A 16,285-nucleotide genomic window follows, 5' to 3' on the forward strand; every position below is an offset into this window, starting at 1 on the left:
AAACGGGGATAAAAATACCTACATCACAGGGGATGTTGGAAGATTTTAAAGAAATAAAATTGATATAATGATGAAAATTCTTTACATTTGTCCCTGTTTACTGGGATGCTGATAGCGAGGCACAGATTTTCAAAGCATCAAGATTACAATAATATAGGCTTGGTGAAACTACTACGTATAATTTAATGCTTTTCCTTTAGATCATGTTTTAATCATGCATTTCTGAAGGCCAGATCATACTGCTGGATAATTAAGTGCCAAATGGCAAAACTGTTTAAATTGAGACAAAATTTTGTCTCAGATTTGAGCATGAAATAATTTGTTGTTAAATAAAAATGGTTCAGCTCTAAGGCATAAACAAATATAATTTCTAAATGTGGTAAAGGCAGCCGAAAAAGATCAGGAAGCCAGTGCTAGAAATTCAGCTGTTTTTCTTGCTGGTATTTCTGATGTATAAATCATACAGGATTTGTTATTTTTCTACTTAAATGATTTTTCTAAATTTTTAAACTATTTACAGGGGAAAAAAATGTCATCCTAAGATAACTACAGAGAAAATAAAATTTCCAGAGTTAATGAAGCACTGAGAAATAAATTTTAGTCCAGTTAACCAAGGACTAGGTTCTTGATCAGTATGCTTCTTGTTTAAGTGCTGAGGTTGGAAATTATAACTAATGGGGAATGAGAGGAGGTGAGAAGAAGACACAGGAAATTACAGAGGTGACATCTGATGTTAGCTGCCAAGAAAGTGCTAAAAGCCGTGGTCATCTTGACTTTGTCGTTCCGTAAGTCATTTGTTGTCTCTGGTCCTAGCGGATTGGTTGTCTTAAAGTGTAAATCTGATTGTATTGAAATGTAAACCAGATCATCTTAACCTGATATAGAAGGTCTCTGATGACCATTCCATTTCTCTGTGGTTTATTTTTTGTACACTTCTTGGTGCATCTCTGTGATAGCCATACTCCAGAAATAAGGGGCAAGATCTCATAACTTTGTGAACGTACTATTTCCTCAACCAGAAAGGAACCCAGCCTTGTTGATCTGCCCAGTGCATATTTGCCTGCACGTGTCACTCCACACTCTCTCTCCTTGGAATCATTTTTCATATTCACACCCCTGCCCCTCAACTCAAGCTAAACTAGGGGTGCAGGACCCTCAACATTGCCAGTGTGGGTCTTTATGGCACAGAACCTTTTGCATTCTAATTGTTCAGCGTGCTCAATATAGCTTCTTGATGAGTTTGACTGACCTTTATCCCCAGTTCCTAACTAATTTGCATATTGCTTAGTAAATGCTGAATACATTTTTGGAAGGGACGTTATGGGCACGTGTCATGTGTTCTGTAAGACAATTGGCCTGATTTCTTCCAAGAAGACAATATCAGGAGAAAAAGGGTGAGTGAGTACGTGTGGTGATGGAAAGTTCTGCGTAGGGCTTGAAAAGATAACTTGTGCAAATAAAGACTAGGTGAACTGACTCAATAAGAGCCAACACAGAAACAACCTAGTTAATATACAAACCTCGAGCAGTGGAGAAGCATTGGAGAAATACATTTCTAAAACCCTCCTCAGAGATTCTGAGTAGGTTCAGGCAAGGTCAGTGGGTCTGTGTCTCTTCCAGGTTATTTTCAATAATCACCCAAACTTGGGAACTTCTGAATCGTTTGCAAAACTCTGCAGATGACTGGTGTCCATGCTACGTCACTTGTGGTAGAATGTTTTTTCTTGAGCTTCATGAACTTTCAGAAATATTTGAGTCCACCTTCAGCAAGGCCAAAAAACTTAAATGCTTAGTTATCATGGCCTAATTTGAATATCAAAATAATATTTCAGAATTTAGGGAAACCTACTTAGGTAAATAGAGCACCATATCTTAGAAGGTTTAATTTTTAATGAAAAAAAATTTTTTAATGACATTATGTCAGTTGTTTTCAAGTCTTAAAATGATTAGTCTCCCGAACAGACTGGACATTCATAATTAATTCTGTGTATAGTTGTATTAGTTTGCTGGGGCTGCCACAACAAAATACCACAACTTGGGTGACTTAAAAAACAGAAAGTTACTGTCTCACAGTTCTGGAGGCTGAAGGTCTGAGAGCAAGGTGATGGTAGGATTGGTTCCTTTCCCAAAAAAATTTGTTGAAGTATAGTTAGTGGATTTACAATATTGATTTCAGGCGTACAGCACTGTGATTCAATATTCTATTATAGATTATACTCCACTCAAAGTTATTATAAAACAATGGCTGTGTATCCATGTGTTGGATGATAAATACTTGTAAGCTTATTTTATACATAATAGTTGGTACCTCTCAATCCCATACCCCTCTCTTCCCCCTCTCTCTGCTGATAACCACAAGTTCTGTATTTGTCAGTCTTTTTCTGTTTTGCATATATATTCACTTGTATTAGTTTTTGATTCCATATGCAAGTGATATCATACAGTATTTGTCTTTCTCTGACTTAATTCACCAAGTATAATATTCTCCAGGTCCATCCACATTGCTGCAAATGGCAGAATTTCATTCTTTTTGATGGATGAGCAGTATCCCGTTATATATATATGTGAGATTTTATATATATAAATATATGACATTATATATATATGGATATAGATATATATGGTGGTGGTTTAGTCATGTCCCACTCTTTGTGACCCCATAGTCTGTAGCCCACCAGGATCCTCTGTTCATGGGATTTCCCAGACAAGAACACTGGAGCAGGTTGCCGTTTCCTTCTCCACATCTTAATCATCTGTTGATGGGCACTTGTGTTGCTTCCATGTCTTGACTATTGTAATAGTGCTGTTATGAACATTACAGTACACTTTTCTTTTCAAATTTGTGTTTTCATTTTGTTTGACTGTATACCCAGGAATGGAATTGTTGGATCATATGGCAATTCTATTTTTAGTTTTTGAAGAACTTCCATACTATTTTCCATAATCAGTCCGTCAGTTCAGTCACTCACTTGTGTCTGACTCTTTGCGACCCCGTGGACTGCAGCATGCCAGGCTTCCCTGTCCATCACTAAGTCCCAGAGCTTGCTTAAACTCATGTCCATTGAGTTGGTGATGCCGTCCAATCATCTCATCCTCTGTTGTCCCCTTCGCCTCCTGCCTTCAATCTTTCCCAGCATCAGGGTCTTTTCCAAAGAGTCAGTTCTTTGCATCAGGTGGCCAAAGTATTGGAGCTTCATCTTCAGCATCAGTCCTTGCAATGAATATTCAGGGTTGATTTCCTTTAGAATTGACTGATCTTCTTGCAGTCCAGGGGACTCTCAAGAGTCTTCTCCAACACAACAATTCAAAAGCATCAATTCTTCAGAGCTCAGCTTTCTTTATAGTCCAACTCTCACTTCCATACGTGACTACTGGAAAAACCATAGCTTTGACTAGATGGACCTTTGTTGGCAAAGTAATGTCTCTGCTTTTTAATATGCTGTCTAGGTTTGTCATAGCTTTTCTTCCAAGGAGCAAGTGTCTAATTTCTTGGCTGCAGTCATCATCTGCAATGATTTTGGAGCCCAAGAAAATAAAGTCTCTCACTGTTTCCATTTTTTCCCCATCTATTCACCATGAAGTGATGGGACCATGATTTTCGTTTTTTGAATGTTGAGTTTTAAGGTAGCTTTTTCACTCTTTCACTTTCCTCAAGAGGCTCTTTAGTTCCTCTTTGCTTTCTGCCATAAAGATGGTGTCATCTGCACATCTGAGATTATTGATATTTCTCCCGGCAGTCTTAATTCCAGCTCGTGCTTCATCGATCCCGGTGTTTCATATGATGTACTCTGCATATAAGTTAAATAAGCAGCGTAACAATATACAGCCTTTTCCATAGTAGCTAAATATTTTCAATAGTAGCTGTATCAATTTACATTCCCATCAACAGTATACAAGGGTTCCCTCTTCTCCACATCCTCACCAACATTAATTTGTAAGACTTTTCAGTGATAGCCATTCTGACAGGTGTGAGGTAATATTGTGGTTTTGATTTGCATTTTTGATAATTAGTGATGACCATCATATCATGTGTATATTTTGGCCATTCATATGTCTTTGAAAAAGTATCTCTTCAGGTTTTCTGACCATTTTTTAAAAATTATTTATTTTTAATTGAAAAATAATTGGTTTACAAAATTTTGTGGGCTTCTGCCAAACATCAACATGAATCAGCCATAAGTAAATGTATGTCCCCTCCCTCTTGAACCATCCTCCCATCTCCCTCCCCACCCCACCCCTCTAGGTTGTTAGCCCCTGTTTGTGTTCCCTGAGTCATACACCAAATTCCCATTGCCTGCCCATTTTTTAATCAGCTTGTTTGTCTTTTTGATGTTGAGTTGCATGAACATTTTATATATGTTGGATATTAAACCCTTACCCATCTTATTCTTTGCACATTTCTCTCTTTTAGTAAGATGTCTTTTTCTTTTGTCAACAGTTTCCTTTGCTGTGCAAAAGCTTTTCAATTTAATTAAGTCCCGTTTGTTCGTTTTTGCTTTTGTTTCCTTTGTGTTAGGAAATAGATCCAACAAAATATTACAATGTGTTTCAAAGAGTGTTCTCCCTGTGCTTTCTTTTAGGAGTTTAATGGTTTCTGGTCTTATATTTAGGTCTCTAATTCATTTTTAGTTTAGTTTTTCTGTATGGTATGAGAAAATGTTCTCATTTCATTCTTTTACATGTAGCAGTCCAGTTTTCCCAACACCACTTACTGAAGAGACTGTCTTTTCTCCATTGTGTGTTCTTGCTGCCTTTGTCATAGATTAATTGGCCATAGGTGTGTGGGCTTATTCTGGGCGTTCTATCCTGTTCCATTTATCTATTTTTGTGCTAGTACCATATTGTTTTGATTACAATAGCTTTGTAGTATAGTCTGAAGTCAGTGAACATGATTTATACAGGTTTGTTCTTTTCCTTCAAGCTTGTTTTGGCTATTGGGGATCTTTTGTAGTTCCAAATAAGTTATAAGATTTTTGTTCTAGTTCTGTAAAAAAAAAAGTCATGTGTGAAATTATCCTTCAATTAAAAAATAAATTTTTTTAAATGTCATGGGTATTTTGATAGGGATTGTGTTGCATTGATAGATTGTCTTGGGTAATATGGACATTTTAACAATATTTCTCCAATTCATGAACACAGAATTTATTTTTATTTAATTGTGTTTTCAGTTTCTTTCATCATTGTCTTATAGTTTCAGAGTATAGGTCTTTCATCTCCTTGGTTAAGTTTATTTCCAGGTGTTTTATTCTTTTTGATACAGTTGTAGATGGGATTCTTTTTCTTAAATTCTCTTTTTGATAGTTCATTGTTAGTGTATAGAAAAACAATAAAATTCTCTACATTAATCTTGTATCCTAAAACTTTAGTGGGTTTATTTCTTAGTTCTAATAGTTTTTTTTGGTGGAGAAGGTTGGTTCCTTCTGATTGTTGTGAGGGAAGTCCTCTCTCCTTGGACTTCTCCTTGGCTGTCTTCTCTCTATGTCACTTCAGGTTACCATCCCTCTGTGTGTCTGTCACTGTGTCCTAATTTTCCCTTTTTATAAGGACACCAGTCATATTGGATGAAGACTCACCCTTACGACCTTATTTTAACTAATTGTATCTTCAACCACCCTATTATCAAATAAGGTCACATTCTCAGGTACTGTAGATTAGAACTGCAACATAGGAATTTGGGGGCACACAATTCAATCTGTAACTAGTGATGGTTGGAAAGCAGAACTAATAAAATAGTGAAAGTTGGACGGAATACATTACCAGAAAGTTTTCCTTTTTTCCTTAGTTGTCAGTGGTATGGTAAAAAATATCAGCACCTAAGTAACTATGCCAATATAGTTATTTCATAGTTTTCAGTCTCCCCCATTCTTACCCCGGGAGTATACTATCTTTATTTCAAAGATGGAATGACCATAATACACTATTAACCTCACATCTGCTTGTCAAGTGAAAGAGTCATTGATGAAATGATTATGGATTGTCTTCTTATGAATCTTGCTGACAAGGTGAAACTATTTTTCCAGGGAAATAGATTTTTAAAGTTCTGAATTTCAAGTTGCTGATACAGTTTTTTTGTGAAGTGAACAGCTTTTTTTTTTTTAATGTTTCAGATAGATAGTGCACATGATATAGAGTGAAATGTAAATTACCTTCTCATTCATGTTTTTCAGTTTCTGTCCTCAGTTTCCTTTAAGAAACATAACAGAATTTTTTGTTACTTTTTAAATAGATAGTTCATTCATGGGGTATAAAATTCATAAGGTATAAGAGCATGTAATGAGAAATATGATCAGTTTCTTATTTATCCTTCTAGAAATACTTTACACTTATAGAGATACATGTGTGTATTTTGAATACTTATTTTAAAGAACTAATAGTAAATGGATTGGCCATAGGGGTATGAGGGGATATTGAGTGGGAAATGAAGACTTTAAGTCCTGTTTCTATTAGAATTCATTGGAATCTATGCAGGATGATAGTAGGCAAGTGAATCCTGAACCTGGACCTGAATAGAAAACTCAGGGCCAGAGATAAAAATGTGGCAGTCATAAGCATGAAGACAGATTTTAAAGACACAAGAATAAATAGAGAAATAATAAAGGTAGAGATTGGAGCCCTGACTCTTTGAATGTTTGAAAGTTAAGCTAAGGAGTTCAATTTGAACATGTTGAGTTTGAGAAGTTTATTATGTGTATTAATGAAGTGTTGGATGGATACATGGATATGTGGCTATAGAGTGTGAAGGGTGGGCAGAAAATGGAGATCATGTGTGTGAAAACTTTGGAGGTTACTCAGGAAGTGATGTAGGGGACGATGAGTGACCAAACCAGGCACTTCCCTTATGGAACTAGTAAGAAAATGAAGGGGGAAAAAAAAGTATGTGTGAAAAGTTTGATATTGTGTGAGTCCAACGCTGTCAGCCAGTAAAGAGCTAGTATTCCTGCAAACTTGGGAAGAGCTGTTTCAAGCCATCTTTCTGTTCCTGTTGAGAAGGTTTTTCTGGTATTTTGAAGAGTTTCTGTTCCTCAATTTTGGATTTTTATTTTTTAGGGGATTGCTGCTTTAGTAGGAGAGAAAAGTACCCAACAGGGATCTATTGATTGAACACATTTTATTTTGGTATTACAGGCAGTCAGCATAGCAAGGGGTGGGGGTGAGGCCTTCAGACACGGTAACACTATAAAGTGAGTTTGGAAGACAACTTGCCTGGTTCTATCTAGGTAACCTTAGACAAAACACTTTACCTGTGTTCTCCTTTTCCTTAACACTACAATGAGGATAATAGGACCAACTTTGTGGAATTTTTCTGAGAATGATTAAGGCTAGCACATCAGTGCTCTGTAAGCATTGATTACTGTCATTATTATGATTATTACTGTGTTGTAATAGCAGTATTTGCCTCATATCTTATGGGATTGGGTGACTGTATCCCTTTCCCCAAGACAGTTCTGTCTTTGCCTGTTATCTCACTGTAAATACAAACAGCAAAAGATGTTTTGCTCTAGAAAATGTCTCAGTTTGGACAGCAAGATCTGTCATTACCCTGCCTTTGACGTGTATGGAGTCATGGTGATGTAGTACTCTGCGTGAAGAAAGGAAATGTCTGTGTTCACTTTTTCTGACACTGTTCAATGAAAAGCAACACCAATATATTTACATATAATTAAATTTCCTTTATGTTTAGGTTATTCCTAAAAGTCTAGAACATGTACCAGTACAACTATAACGCATGGGGTTGTCCCATGTGTTACGTAGGAATATTTACCAGTATGGAAAGTAGTGAAGAAGTGTCAGTTCCAAAAGAAGTTTAACTCATTACACCTTCTAAATTTGATTTCATCTAACTTGAATGGTGGAATATTTTGAAAAACTCCTTCCTTATTAAGATAGCATTGTAACAACAGTAAATGAGTTGAAAGTAATTTCACCTAAATGATGTCACTACCAAGGACCTTTCTGTTCTATTTCTCTTCTAGTATATTTAATATCCCTATTATTTTTAAAGTGAACATCCTCTATTTGATTTCTTTCTTCTACTTGATATTGTAAAATATTTGTATATCTTACCTGTTGTTAAAAGTATTTATACATATATATATATATCCATTTTAATAGCTGCATAATGTTTCATTAAGATGATCTTCTATAATTCATTTTTTCCCCACTTTTGGACCTAGAAGTTGTTTCTGATTTTTTGGTTATATGTAATTTGATTTGCATTTCTAGAGTCTCCCCCATTCTTTGAGGTATTTCAGAGCACAAGTATTAAAACGGTGGGTTGTTAGGGCAAGTTACGTTGTGGGATTTAAGTGAAAGTACTGTTCAGTTGTTTCTTATACAACTAAACTAGATTATTTCACAAGCTTCTTTTTGTGAATGCAAAGCACAATTTGAGGAACCTGGTAAGGTGGAAAAGTGAAGTTCTGGACTTTTTAAGCCAAAGGTGTACATTAAATTTGCCAAAAAAAAAAAAAGGTGAAATCACTCAGGAGAGAGTTGTGTGGGATGAGAAGAGGACCCGAGTCAGCCCTCTGGAGCACAACAGACTGAAACAGAAACCATTCTGGGAATGAAGTCATTCATGATGACGGACCCGTTCTGGTGGAATGGTTGTCCCAACCCTTAGTTCTGTGGGTTGAAGCACGGATGAGAGCTGAGGAGGATCTAGAAACATAGGTAACATTCAAAACATGCCCTTCTCAGACTAAATCCTACAGCGTCGAAACAATTCTTGTTTGTCTTCCCATGATATCCCCACCAGCTCTTGAGATGTCTGATTCATAAGATGCAATTTGAAGGCTATATTAGCCTATTCTTTCAATATTCTTGGCCATGAAGGGAAGGAGGAAGGCAGAGGAAACAGTAACTAGAGTGGGGTAGAGGTTAGCTACTTTGTGAGGCTGAGGAAAAGGAGTCTGGAAAGAGAAAGGGGTCAAAACGGAATGTGGGTAGGATTGAGTTGACGAGATCAAATAGGACGTCTTCTCCTGAGATTGAGGGGAAAGGTCAGTGAGGTTGGGAGCAGATTTAATAGGATTTTGACTGTGGATGGAATTATAATTAGATTTCACTTTTCTCCAGGAAGTAAAGGTGAGGTCATACTCTGGCAGGTTGGGGTGAGGGTGGCTAGGTGGTAAGAGGACTGAGGGAAGAGATGAAATTAGGAAATTTTGATTGAAGAAGGGGAGAGGGAGGAGGCTAACACACACAGAAACGGGACCCCAGATAGTCCTGAGAGAGCAGATGCGGTTTCGACCATGAATGTGTTATGCCTGGCCTGTTTAGCATCTGGTACCAGAGCTGACTAAAATTAAGTATTCAATGAAAGCGTGCTTATATGATTTGTTTCAGTTCTGTTGCTTTTATAAAAAGAAATATGCTTTTCCATTCATTTACTACTTGCTTGGAGAGAACTGGAAGCATCTAACCTCAGGAAGGCCTGAAGAGGTGATTGTTGCTCAGTCACTCAGTCATGTCTGACTCTTTGCAACCCCGTGGACTGCAGCACGCCAGGCTTCCCTGTCCTTCACCAACTCCTGGAGGTTGCTCAAACTCATGTCCATCGAGTTGGTGATGCCATCCAACCATCTCATCCTCCGTCTTCCCCCTGCTCTTGCCCTCGATCTTTCCCAGCATCAGAGTCTTTTCTAATGAGTTGGCTCTTTGCATCAGGTGGCCAAAATATTGGAGCTTCAGCATAAGTCTTTCCAATGAATTTTGACTGCTTTAGATAGAAATAATCTGATATTAGAAGCAAGTAGATGACCATTTCTCTGTAGTTACCTTTGTTTAGACAAAAGCTGATTAAAACTCTCCGATTCAAAGTTAATCTTCTTAAAACACTTCAGTGCACTGCCTTGCTTGAAAGCTTTCCTGGACAACATCTAAAGTCCACACTCTGCCTACCTTTGAACTTTCACAGCTAGCTCTCCACTGCAACATTTACTCTATGCTTACGCTTGCATATATGTACATATATATCGTGTGTTCAGTTGCTCAGTTGTGTCCGACTTTTTCCAACCCCATGGACCAAAGCCTGCCAGGCTTCTCTGTCCCTGAAATTCTTTAGGCAAGAATACTGGAGTGTGTTGCCATTCCCTTCTCCAGGGTATCTTCCCAACCCAGGGATCAAACCCAGGTCTCCTGCATTGCAGGCTGATCTTCACCACTGAATCACCAAGGAAGCCCCACATGTGTGTTTTTTTTAATAATGTTTTATACACTTATTTTTTGAATTTAACAAATCCTCTCAGAGCATCCTACATCTACTTATCTATCATCTGTCATTTATATATCTATCTAAAACAATCTTACTTATTTTTATAACTGTGTAATATTACTTCAGAGTGCTACACTGTAACTTACTTAACCAGTCTCCAATTGGCCACTTAAGTTGATCCTATCTTTTTAATACAATGAGTAAAATTTTAAGTAGTATTTGTATACATATAAGTTTTCATATGTGCAAATATATCTTTAAACTTCTAGAAGGGAGAAGTACTGAATAAAGCCTATTTTGATAAGCTGTTATTACAGTATTTTTTTTTAAATAAATGTAGCAGCTTATGCTTGCAATGGATAAGAGTGCTTAACTTCTCTCCCTCCAGGTCCTCCTCACCAATACTCTTCTCCAACATTTTTTATCTTTCCTGATCTCTGAGAAGAAAATTTTGTCATGGCTTAAATTTCTGTTTCTGTTTGGTTGATTGAGCGTCTTTTCCTATGTTTAAATCCATTTGTGGTTTTGAGAACTATGTTCATATGCTTTGCCCATGTTTCTTTTATATTACAATTCTGCTTATTTGGTGTGTGTATTGTGTGTATTGTGTGTATTGCATGGAGTTCTCCAGGCAAGAATACTGGAGTGGGTTGCCATTCCCTTCTCCAGAGGATCTTCTCAACCCAGGGATGGAACCCAGGTCTCCCACATTGCAGGCAGATTCTTTACCGTCTGAGCTGGAGCTCTAAACATTATAAAAAATAGCCCTTTGTGATATGAAATGCACTTTTTTTCCCCTTTTACCAGGTTACCCTTTTTCTTCCATTCTGCATATGGTTTTATCCTTTTCTGACCGAGTAATCCCAATCCTTTCTAAGCTCTCCTCCTAATTTTTTCCTTCTTGAGATTGTACCCTCCGAGGAAACTGAGGGTCCCCTGTCTTCACCTGTCTGTCTTCTCTCTGTAAGCAGATGTCACATTTCTCAAAGACAGATCATGTTTACATCTAAATGATCAGTGCATAGTAGATTCTCAGTTAAACTTTGTTGATGGAGTAGGAAATAGCAACCCACTCCAGTATTCTTGCCTGGGAAAAACCAGGGACAGAGGAACCTGGCGGGCTACAGACCATGGTATCACAAAGAGTTGGACACCACTGAGCAATTAAGCACATGCACTCCAACTTTGTTGATAATAATTGGAGCAGTTCTGACTATGTTCATATCAATTCATTGCCACAAATGTACCCATCACGGTATATTTCTTCATCATTTATCCTTGGTTTCTTCAAGTTTCTGGAGTTTTTGCCCAGAGCAGTTTTATGGAATCAGCACAAACTACTAATGGTGAAAATGAGTTATCTTGCACTTGAAAAAGATGTGTTGGTCACATGTTAGGTCAACTGTCACACTGGCTACTGGCACTGTGTTCTTTTTATGTTGCTAAGTAGGACATTTTTCCTCATGGAGTCCCAGAACTGTCAACAGTTGAGAACATTTCTGGAGAGCAGTAGAGTGACCTTGCAATTCTGAAAGGAGACTGTGATGGTGAAGATCCAGTAGTTCTCCCTTACCCCTGGGGCATACAGTCCAAGTCCCCCCCGTGGACACCTGAATCGGCAGATAATACTGAACCCTATGGTTACTGTGTTTTTCCTACACATACATACCTCTGTTACTGTTTCATTTATAAATAGGCACAGTAAGAGATTAATAACATAACTAATAATAAAGTAGAACAATTATAACAATGTGCTATAATAAAATTTATGTGAATGTAATCTCTCTCAAAAATCTTAATGCCTTTTCCATTTAATTAAATACCTGCCCCTCTCAGTGGCTATAACTTGGCAGTTTGAAGTGTGATAGCAAAACAGGCACAGATTTCTTTTTTCCTTCTTCACAATTTACGGATGAAAGATTTATTCTTCCTGTAGATGTTAACAACGTCAGCATTTTTCTTCTTATTAAGTAAAGTTCTACGTTTTCACTTAAAGGAAGCACTTTATGGCTTTTCTTGGGCATGTTACAATTACCAGCATCACTACACTTGCACTTTAGAGCCATTATTAAGTAACATAAGAGGTTACCGGGACACAAATGTCCATCTGATGACTGAGAGGGTCACTAAGTGACTAGCAGGTGGGGTACATGGGACAAAAGGATGCCTCACATGCCAGGCAGGACGAACAGCACGGCGCAATATTTCATCACACTGCCCAGAACACTGTGTAGTTTAAAACTTATGAATTGTTTATTCATAACAGTAATATTAAAGGGAAAAATGTTTGGACCACGGTTGACTGCAAGTAAGTGAAACCGTGGAAAGGGACACCATGCAGAGGACTACTGTGCCACTGATTTGAGACCTTTTGGACAATCAGTCCTCCAGCATTCAGTCTCCACCTGGCTTTTGATCTGATAAGGGGGAAGATGATTTATATGTTCACAGAAACAAGAGAACACAAAGTAATTACAGGAGGAATTGTAATTAAAGGAATGTAATGTAATGTAATTGTAATGTAAAGGAAATGTAATCTCTGCCTTGCCAACTTAAAGATACAATCTGTTACATCCAAGACACTGTATAGTAGCCAATAGAACTTGAACACATGTTTTTGTAGGTTTGATTTTTGTGTGTGATTTTGTAGCATTTTAATTTTCACAATATTATGGGCAAAAGATTTGTAATATAGTTAAGTGAAGAAAATTCACATAGCAGTTAAATTTGGTAAAAGCCAAACAACCCCCAAGATACCCTTGGGCTATGTTATCTAGTTCAGTATCGTTTTATGAGGGCTTCCCTGGTGGCTCAGCGGTAAAGAAACCACCTGACAATGCAGGAGACTCAGGTTCAATCCCTGGGTCCAGAAGATCCCCTGGAATAGGACGTGCCAACTCGCTCCAGTATTCTTGCCTGGAAAATTCCATGGGCAGAGGAGCCTGGTGGGCTACAGTCCATGGAGTCACAAGGAATTGGACACGACTTAGTAACCAAACAACAAACATCATTTTATGAAAATATCAAGATTCAGAAAGGTTTGATTTACCAAAACAAATAGAAATGAAATTCAGGTCTCCTAATTCTATTTTTTTGGCTGTGTGGGCTTTTCTAATTGTGCACCGGTTTAATTGTGGCATGCACATGAGATCTTAGTTCCCCAAACAGGGATCAAATCCTCTTCCCCTGAATTGCAAGGCAGATTCTCAACCATTGGACCACCAGGGAAGTCCTGATATTAGTCGACTGACTGTATATAGATACATTTTAAACATTTAAAATGTTTAATGGATAGATCATTTGTAATGGTTTCCCACCTAAACTTTTTGATTGGCAATCCTAATCATGCTAGGGAGGGTAATTTTACAGTAAATCTGCATGCCAAATCCCTGTAAGAGAGCTTGCATTTTAGTTTTTTGTGTATTCCTTTCCAGATTTCACAGTGACTATCGAGCATCCACAAGCGGTCTTTTCAGAATTATTTACGAAATAATTTGATGTTTAGCTATCAATACCTGATTTTAAATATGGTCTCTATTAACATTGGCAATATTAGGAAACATGAAGTAATCAGATTTCACTTTAACTCAGGTGAAAAAATTTAAGTTTACATTTGTCATGTTGCAGTCACTTTAGACAAAGTATAAATTTTAAATACTTTTATTTTTTTTTTTTAGGTTCCAATAAAACTTTATTACTAAAACAGGTAGAGGTAGTAGCCTTGGAAATTGACTGCCCACAATCATGGTGAAAAACCAGCAGCCTAGTAGCCACCAGAAGGGGCCAAACAGTATTGGAGCTCCTTCAAAGCCTAATTCCCAGAGAATTATTTGACTTGTCTGGTGGTTCCCTGGAAGACCCCACTTGCAAGGCTCTCTCTTTTTATTTATTTATTTATTTATTTTTAATAAATTTATTTATTTTAGTTGGGGGCTAATTACTTTACAATATTGTAGTGGTTTTTGCCATACATTGACATGAATCAGCCATGGGTAAATACTTTTATTTTTAATCAGTAAATTTTATTTCATGTCTTTATATGTGTTTGATGAATGATCAATAAGACTCAAAAACAAAGCTTTTTTTTAAATTGAATTTAGTGAAACAGTCCTATTTTTCTGTTGAAATTTTACAGCTTATTAGCTTGACTCTAAGAAATTTATCATCTATAGACTTTCTGTACGTAAATTAAACTGCTGCTGCTGCTGCTAAGTCGCTTCAGTCGTGTCCGACCCTGTGCGACCCCATAGATGGCAGCCCACCAGGCTCCGCCGTCCCTGGGATTCTCCAGGCAAGAATACTGGAGTGGGTTGCCATTTCCTTCTCCAGTGCATGAAAGGGAAAAGTGAAAGTGAAGTCGCTCAGTCGTGTCCGACTCTTAGCGACCCCATGGACTGCAGCCTACCAGGCTTCTCCGTCCATGGGAGTTTCCAGGCAAGAGTACTGGAGTGGGGTGCCATTGCCTTCTCCGAAATTAAACTAGCAGCTCTAAAACCAATTTGCTCATTTATTTCTGGACTTCAAAGGAGTACCTCCCTCCCCCCAGCCACCTCCAACAAAGGAGATATATATTTAAATAATGTGGCTAAAAAAAAATTTCTAAAGAGATCAGTAGCTTAATAGCTAATGATAAAGACTGGTTAAATCAATTAAGGTACATAAATATGAATACCATGAAAATATTAAAAATCATGTTTTACACATGAAAAGTGCTCAACATCACTCATTATTAGAGAAATGCAAATCAAAACCACAACGAGGTACCATTTCACGCCACTCAGAATGGCTGCTATCCAAAAGTCTACAAGCAATAAATGCTGGAGAGGGTGTGGAGAAAAGGGAACCCTCTTACACTGCTGGTGGGAATGCAAACTAGTACAGCCACTATGGAGAACAGTGTGGAGATTCCTTAAAAAACTGGGAATAGAACTGCCATATGACCCAGCAATCCCACTGCTGGGCATACACACCGAGGAAACCAGGATTGAAAGAGACACGTGTACCCCAATGTTCATCGCAGCACTGTTTACAATAGCCAGGACATGGAAGCAGCCTAGATGTCCATCATCAGATGAATGGATAAGGAAGCTGTGGTACATATACACAATGGAATATTACTCAGCCATTAAAAAGAATACATTCAAATCAGTTCTATTGAGATGGATGAAACTGGAGCCCATTATACAGAATGAAGTAAGCCAGAAAGAAAAACATCAATACAGTATACTAATGCATATATATGGAATTTGAAAGATGGTAATGATAACCCTATATGCAAGACAGAATAAGAGACACAGGTGCATAGAACAGTCTTATGGACTCTGAGGGAGAAGGTGAGGGTGGGACGTTCTGAGAGAACAGCATTGAAACATGTATATTATCATATGTGAAACAGAACGCCATTCCAGGTTCGATGCATGAGACAAATGCTCAGGGCTGGGGCAATGGGATGACTCAGAGGGATGGGATGGAGAGGGAGGTGGGAGGGGGGTTCAGGATGGGGAACACATGTAAACCCATGGCTGATTCATGTGAATGTATGGCAAAAACCACTACAATATTGTAAAGTAATTAGCTCCCAACTAAAATAAATAAATAAATAAATCACAAACAGATCACAAAAGGTTCTCGCCTCTGAGAGACTGCTGAGCATACACTTTGAGCATCTTCTCCATTAGCGAGAGCATCACTGATGAACAAGTTCTTGGTTCACTCAGTATAATCATGTAGTATTGATCATACATCCTTAAACCAAAGCTGTGGGGCTCCAGCAGAGGGCATGATTCACAAAGCCTGCAGCAGGGGAAGTTCTCTCTGTTATATCTATTCATTTGTCTATCTATCTATCAACCTTTCTATATACTTGTCTATCTATCTAATGATCTATTGTCTGTCTATCTAGAGATGGATTTGAAATTTCTAGTTTGTTTCAACCTCAGCTCCCCTCCCTTTTGCAGTGAGCTCAGTCGGGTAGTTGGCAATGCAAGCAAAGATAACATACTTCATACTTTTTACCCTAGGAGATGGCAGTGAGAAGGAGGAAGCTGGCTTTCCACAGCGATATTAATT

General features: G+C 37.8%; 1 protein-coding gene across 1 annotated transcript in view; it reads left to right on the top strand.

Annotated features, from left to right (window-relative positions):
• CXADR (CXADR cell adhesion molecule) overlaps positions 1-16,285 on the top strand; it is a 68,776-nt gene that overhangs the window by 45,628 nt on the left and 6,863 nt on the right. The window lies entirely within an intron of this gene.

This window comes from Giraffa tippelskirchi, chromosome 2 (assembly GCF_054371585.1).
Source record: "Giraffa tippelskirchi isolate mGirTip1 chromosome 2, T2T-mGirTip1v1.2.pri, whole genome shotgun sequence".
Lineage (NCBI taxonomy): Eukaryota > Metazoa > Chordata > Mammalia > Artiodactyla > Giraffidae > Giraffa > Giraffa tippelskirchi.